The 6,135-nt window shown below is 29.6% G+C and overlaps 1 non-coding gene across 1 annotated transcript; it reads left to right on the top strand.

Annotated features, from left to right (window-relative positions):
- Positions 1 to 988: 988 nt before the first annotated feature.
- On the top strand, positions 989 to 1,055 carry Smp_tRNA_01841_Gln_TTG.1.1. The gene has a single exon. It is a non-coding gene (tRNA).
- Positions 1,056 to 6,135: the final 5,080 nt, after the last annotated feature.

Below are 6,135 nucleotides of genomic sequence, written 5' to 3' on the forward strand. Positions count from 1 at the left end.
TAATAGCCTTGCACCCGAGCACTTAACCGGTAGACCATTGAACCGTCATCCAACGGTGTTAATGTCTAACCTCCTGAGTTCGAATCTCTCGGGGTGGGATCGTGGATGCGCACTGCTGAGGAGTCCCACAATAGGACGAAACGGCCGTCCAGTGCCTCCAGGTTTTCGATGGTAGTCTAGCTTCAATCGACTCATGATTTCAGCTACGAAAATACTGAAATCTCCACAAAACCCCTTCTAACTAGAATATGTCATATGTTTTGAACATAACTAAACAAAACAACATTGTTATAATTTATACAGAAATAATCAGGAATACAAATAAGTATCTTATCTGTTCTTTAACGTTTACCATTCATACTAATTCATCTATAAATCCGTAACATTATATATATATATATATAATTTATCATTAAGCTGAATAAATAATAATTTACATCTTTGTTGCTGTAATCATTTTTATCATGAATGAACATAATGCTGAAAATAAAAATAAATGGGTTTAATGACTTGTTATTATTATTATATATATCAAATTCGCTTCAATGTACATATGTTATCTATGACATAAATGTATGTTCATTTAATATACTATGCATGATTAAATCATTCCCAACTGTATTGTAACAATATATTATCAATAAAGTAAATACAACGTATAAGCTAATCATATTATTGAAATAAATTCCCATTAAGATAATTTTTTTGTATTTAATATAGCTACCAGGGTTCAAGTGAGTAGCATTTAAGTTTATTAGCAAACGTTTTAGTTTCAATAGCTTACAAGTTTCAACATTTAGACAAAAGTCTTCAAATTTGTGTAAATTTTTAAATATTTTCTGATACTAGATGTACCTGCATCTCAGAGTTGATGTTCAATTAGAGACTGACCAGTTGCAGTCCTAAACATCAATGGGAAGATTCAAACAAACAATACTGAGTGAATTTAAACTTCACCCGATTGCACAAGCAAGTGGCTATCAGGACTCAGTAGCTAAGTGGATAACGCGATTGCGTTTGAAGCGAAAGGTACTGAGTTCGAGTCTCAGAGTGAACATCAACTCTGCGATGCAGATACATCCAGCTGACGAGTCCTAAATAGGGTGAAACGCGCGTCCTGGATTCCACTGCTAGACACTATCCATCTTTGCTTATAATGTTTGTGAATTAAGGCAATATCGAGGCAATACGCACAGTATACACATATGCCAATTAGAGACTGACCAGTTGCAGTCCTAAACATCAATGGGAAGATTCAAACAAACAATACTAAGTGAACTTATTTTCTCATACTGTTCATTTATTCATTGTTGTGTTTAATAATATTTAAAAGATAAACTAATTGTGATAAACTCTACAATGTTCATGTTTAAAACTAATGCGTACACATACCTACAATGATATGAAGTAATCATGATAAATCATAAAAATATATTCACGTATGTTTTTTATAATCATTAAACCAGTGTCTAAATTGTGTTCACTTATGTTTTGTTTTAACCAAATGTTACCAGGTAACTTATAATGTTTTATCTCCATTAATTTTTAATTGATAGATTGGAAAAATCATGCCTTTTACCACGAGCTGATTCCAAAAAATAAAATGTAATATTATTTACATGAATGAATGAAAATATATTGATGAAAATGAATAGTATATTCATCTCTTAAATGATCAGTGTTTTTCAATTATATTTTAGTCGTTCTAAGCTATTAATAAAATACCTTCATTCATTCAGTTATATATTTTTGGGCTTATGTTTTATTGGGTCATGAAGAAGCACTCAAGTGGAATATTCATTTCAAATAAAACATCTATGCTTCAATGATTCCTTATCTGTATGGAGTCGTAGAGATTGTTGAGTTTTCAATTGAGATCATGAATTGATCAATGTTAGACTATCACTGAAAACTTGAAAGCATTGGACAGCCTTTTTGTCTAAATGTGCATCCACGATCCCACAGGGAGGATTTGGACCTAGATTCCTTATCTGATGTTACCTCGTAAAGAAACAAACCATAAAATCGATTTTTATATTTTTTTAAAAATAACTTTCATCCCTTTGTTGCATAACATTAATAATAACAATTACTGGGAAATCGTTTTCAAAAACCATGCACGTTTGTTTATTTTGAAGAAACTGATATAAAATTCAACAGCCTTTCATTTTTTTACTAAAATCATGTTTCTTTTTAATTTTCTTCTGTTTGTTGGATTAAGTTGACGTCATAAGAATGATTAGTTTGAAATAAATACGGTTAAATGGTTTCCAGCTAGTTTTTATGATGAACATTTCTGCACCAATCCTAATAAGAAACGAAAGACCAAACGTTATTTTAAAAATCTTTCACACGTTTAGTTTACTATTATTTAAAGCTCATAGATATATCATTTCAATATGCGATTATACATATTCAACATCAGTCATGGTAATTTAGGGGTGATTTTTATACACAAAATGTACATTGAGCTGCCCATTACACGTGGCTGAACAGTCGTTCATATTTGAATGTTTATCAACCAGTAAACAATATAACAACATAGTGATAAATCTACTGAATAAAAGCTTTAGCCGGTTTCCTAATGTCTTCTAGTGACCCCAGGCTAAATCTATACGACAACGTGGACTTGAGAGTAAAAGCGCGAAATATGGAAAGTGCATTTTACTCCAAGGTTCACCTATGTACAGACAATTGAGGGTATTTATAGCATTTCAGATGACGTTTGGCTTCTGGAAGGTTTTGGGACCCTACTGAACATAGTAGCAAGACATGTAATCAATAAATCAGAAATGTGACACGTGACTTCACCTTCAAGATGTTTCTGAAAAACTTCTTTTCAATACTGATTGGATAAAATATCTCCTAGAGTTTTCAGGGCTTCTCTAAACATTTTGAGGGAATATTATGAGTCACCTCAACAGTTAGACATCAAGATATAAAATATACCGATTATTCTTTGCTTACACCTTGGAACTGTTTTAGCAAGTCATATCCTTAATAAATAAAATATAAACAGATCACAGAATTTACTACTGATCTTGGAACAGTGTGAAAGAAATACATCTTTTGTATGTAAACAACATAACCAGTGGAATTTTCCTCAAACATTTTAAAAGAAATACTTGTATGAGTCCAACTGTATACTTTAAATTACCTACTAATAAAATCTGGACGAAAATTTCAAACACGTTTTTGTAAAACCATTTAATTATCATATTTCAACAAAAAAGATTTTTTGTTCATCTTTTCTAACCACAGCTGATTAAATTATTTAAAATAACTCGTTGCCAAATAAGAACAAACATCATATGCAATAGCATATTTCTTCTTGATCCCATGATTAACTTGTAACACTATAAATTAAACTTTAGAAACAATCAGTTGACTAGTTCAAAGTAGGATGTAACATTGGTTCCTGAATTTTTTTTTCTGAGGTCTAATTAGTGGATTAGCATAATTCAATTCAGTTATTGTTATTTTTTTCCCTTAAATCTTCTGAATGAAATTTATTCCCATTTTGGTCATAGGCAATTAGTATATGATATTAATTTATCATCACTCCACGTTTTGCTAAAATGTTATTACAAATAGATCCAATCAAATTGATGGTAATGATGACATGCTGTTAGCTCTATAGATATTAAAAAGCAAAAACTAGATGATTCTTTTGTTTGTAAAAGACTTATGATAGACTAAACTTAAAGTCTGGATTATACAAGTTCATTCCATAACGAAATAACCCACTAAGAAATACATATAGTCAGACTATAGATAATATACACAATACAACCAACTTAATTATAAGTATATTCTATTTTACTCACTACAACTAATGAAGTAATTAACAACTAAGTTGTACTGAACTATCCAGTATTAATCTCACTGTAAACAATGAAGTTATTCTATGCTAAGTGTATAAATCCTAGTTAATAACTTAATAATACATATAACCACTTTAAAAGACTCATTCAATAAAGGTTGATATTCTCATCTTTAATTCTACTATCTTACTATTGATTTTATTCATAGTTGAAATTAGTTGTAACCAATAGAAAATAGAATAAAAAAAAGCGATAAACGTTTACGTTTGATCACTTTATCAGCGTATGTCTAAAATAATGTTATAATGATTGAACTTAAAACTCACAAAATGATAATAGTAGTGATGATGGCAGTATTAACAGAGATAGTAATAAGAGCTTAATTATTGACAAGAAAAAAATTGGAAACTATGTCACTATTGATGGCAATATATAACAGCGTGTACATACACATACACACACACATACACATCAAGTATCATATGTCAAAACAATGAAACTTATTAGTTTTCTTTAATTATTTAAAGTAGAGTATGACTCTTGGTGTTTGAAAGGAACTGGAAACGGTTGAATAATAGAAAGATTAAGAAATATATATAACCTAAATAATAGCTTATTGACAAAAACTCTACCCTGTTATATTCCCTTAATAAAGCCGTTTTTAAGCTTGTATACATTTACCTTACTTGACTTTTTATGCCAGTATCAATTTCGCTAGGGTATATGACAATGATATCACGTTTTTAACAGCTTTTGCCTAAGTTAAACACTGAAAAAGCAATTTCGCCCAACAGGTGATGATGATTATAATAAACGAGAAAAAAAATCATCTCTTGATTTACAGTCCTGATGAAAGCTCCAAAGGTACATTTCGTAAGAAACTAGTTACACGTTATTCATAACAAATGGTTTTCGGAAATGATTCTATTCTGAAACACTTACATATTCCTGGCCATAAAACAAATATATATATCAATAGAGTATAATGTTTTTCATATTACCAGTCATATACTTTTTGATAAATAATTGTTCAACTATTTTAAACATCAAGTTCTTATTTTCCATAACAATATGGTTGATATAAATATTAAGGTCATCAAATAAGAAATAAAACTAACAAACAGATAACAAATGTGTCCTGAATAACTTACTAGAAGCATATAATATAAGCTCAATAAATTGTTTGCTTAAGAATATGTGTAATTTCTCATCTATTTCATTGTAATATATTGATGAAGTTATGAAATATTTTGATCATAAGTTTTGAAGAGCCTTTCTGAACTCTACACCAAGCAGATAGTAATAGTCTCATTAAATATCATAAGAGATTACAGAAACATTTTCTTGAGTTGAGGATGTAAATTAGTCTATAAAAAGTATTTAACCATATAAACCAGTAGAAATCATTTATGGTATCTTTGAGAAAAGTAGATCTTTAGTAAAATACAATGGCAGTAATATTTTCAGTTCAATTACGTAAGTGAATGGATTTCAGTCTTACAAAAAGTGTAATACTATCCTTATAGTGAGCAATAAAAAAAACAAGAAAGAAATGTAATTAGTGTAATGCTGATTATCGACAAACATTTTGCACTTAAAACATGAAAACAATAAACAATGTTAATTGATCTATCAACTTTAATGTGTGTTTTCATCCTTACAAGTTAATAAATTTTAAATATAAAAATGAACTTGTTACTTTTAAGACAATCTGATAAAACGACATTTGGTATCTATAAATTGAGCATTGACTAATCCCTATTTCATTTATGTTAAAGTGAAACTATATCACTTATTAAATCTTGTTAACGGTGTTCAATATCACAACGGCGGCCTGTTTAAACATTTGGGCTACCTGTTCCTGTCATCTAGATATTTCAACAAGTTATCTAATTTTGTTTGTTTTAATACATAATTATGTCCATTAATCGCATAACCTATTTAGGTGAGTTTCTGAAAAGTGTACTACCTTTCGTTGTACAAGTTACAAAAGGCTCAATTAGAGGTATCGTGGTTGTTGGCAATATGTATGCAGCGAAAAGAATGTACATTATTTAGATGTCGATGACTGGACTGTTAACTTCTATCTGGCGATCACTCAATATTTATCGTCAGGAAGGACGAAGAAGTAAGAAACGGAAACTTGTTGAAGTACTTTGTGCTAAGAATTCTATATTGTACCAAAAATATAATATTGAATAAAGCTAATAATAATAAATAATAATAATAACCCAAATTACTCAACCTACATGAAAGAAAAATAATCTATTTATAATAAGTCAGTTTCTCATATGCATAGTTAACCTCACGT

Source organism: Schistosoma mansoni, chromosome 4 (assembly GCF_000237925.1).
Source record: "Schistosoma mansoni strain Puerto Rico chromosome 4, complete genome".
In the NCBI taxonomy this organism is placed as follows: domain Eukaryota; kingdom Metazoa; phylum Platyhelminthes; class Trematoda; order Strigeidida; family Schistosomatidae; genus Schistosoma; species Schistosoma mansoni.